We start from the raw sequence: 2039 nt of genomic DNA, 5'->3' as shown, positions 1-2039 counted from the left end.
CTATGGGCAGCGGTCGCTTCGCTATTTTGGCGGTATTGCTTGCTCGCGCTTGCTCGTTTGCCACCTTATAATATAAAAAAATGTGCGGCTTGCCGAATTTAATTACGAAGGTAGTTCGTAGACACGGTAACTTATCCTCCATTTTGGGCATGTTGGATATAATGAAATAAAAATCGCGTAATGTTAGAAATACAGTATCAATCTTTAGTGAATACTGCACAACATCTAATCGGATTACAAGGATTTACAGTGATTCAACAATTCACTTTATACGTACATACAACCAAACTGCATCGCCTAACTCGATGACAATGTCTATTTTGATCGCCGCCATGACATCTATTCGGGGTTGCCCGCACAAAACTCAAATTACAATTTAAAACATTTTCCAACGATGCCAGCACTCAAAATTTTATTTGATTGTAATAATCGTTATAAAATTAACAATCTCAAACACAATATTCTATTAAGATTGTGACGCTATCAGATTGTAACAATGCAAACTGTTGATAAATATTCGTTCCAATTGGTTCGGGTGTAAGTCTGTACATATAGACGTAAAAAAAGCTAGAAAGAATTATAAGAAAGATAAGTGAAGGGTATACTATTTTCCAGTAGCTGGCATGGCAGGTACTGTCATGTTTCACTGGCACATGTATTTCCGTCTTGACGTCATGTAACCTATTTCATCAAGTCTATATGCGACCTGGTTTCACATCCGGTGTCTACGGAAGTGCACAAAATCGACTATGACTAGGAAAAGCGATGATATACATATAGGGTTTTTTATATAAAATATTCCCAGTTACAAAAACTAAGATAATAAAACGTAAACACACAATTTGATATGTAGGATGTCAGCAATCATAGCCTATATTTGAATAATTCCTTATTCAATAAAAAGCTCTGGACTTACGACACGCTTTAGGATGTATATTTTTATTACATTGAACTTAGGTGATAAATAAATTGAAAAATATTGTCATTTAGGAAAGTAACAAAAAGTGAAATAAAATTTACATAGTTTCAAGGGGATGAAGTCAAACGTGAACTAGTCTATACTAATACTAAGTTAGCAAAATTCTAATAAAAAGGTAACCGGTTTACCGGAATACCGGCATTACCGCTTTCCAATAGTCTTCAGCTGTAAATCATCCGAAACTAACTATACGACCAACATCCCTGCAATCATCTACATCCACTTACTTCCACTTGCATTCAAGTGCAAATTAACCGCAACCACCTAAAACGAACTGGATTACCTGCATTCACCTGTTTCTGCTCACACTTACCTGTAAATTACAACTATTGACTTGATTGTAATGAAATTATTCAAAAAATTGGCCATTTCAAAAAAATCTTTCACCATTAAAAAGCTACGTTGTCAGTGAGTAACATAGGCTATACTTTTTACAATTTTTTTAATTTTACGAGGGCGAAGTCGGGAGTGACCGCTTCTTTTTAATAAGATTTAAACAAACTCTTTAATAGTGACAGCCATCTGTTCAGTAGATCGTAACACAGTTGATTAAAGTGAGGCATAAAAATTACAGTACTTCAGAGCTCGGACAATAAGTGGCTATAAACACTAAGGTACGGAGGGTATCGAAATACGAGAGGAGAAACAAATTGTTACAATCAAATAAATCCCAACTTAATCCTGTTTCTTTTTAACGGCTCGTAAATTATCATTTACTAACAATCGCCTGCGACATCGTCGTGGAATTAAAAAAACACAAGTAGCCTATGTGTTCTTCAAGACTATTCTTTACTAAGTTTCATCGAGTACAGTTTAGAATACAAACTCTAACAAACATCCATCCATCTAAACTTTCTCATTTATTATATTAGTTTAGATATATAAAATACGAGCTGTTGCCCGCAACTTCGTCCGCGTGGTATTAGAAAACATACTAACTATATAAATTACAAAAAGCTTCGTATCCCTCGGGAACTGGACATTTCTCAGGGATGAAGTTTATCCCATGTGTACTCCAGACTTTGTTTTATATCTCTGCCAAATTTCAATAAGATATGTT

The sequence above is a fragment of the Papilio polytes genome, unplaced genomic scaffold (assembly GCF_000836215.1).
Source record: "Papilio polytes unplaced genomic scaffold, Ppol_1.0 DF822178.1, whole genome shotgun sequence".
Lineage (NCBI taxonomy): Eukaryota > Metazoa > Arthropoda > Insecta > Lepidoptera > Papilionidae > Papilio > Papilio polytes.
This window is presented reverse-complemented; position numbering follows the sequence as displayed.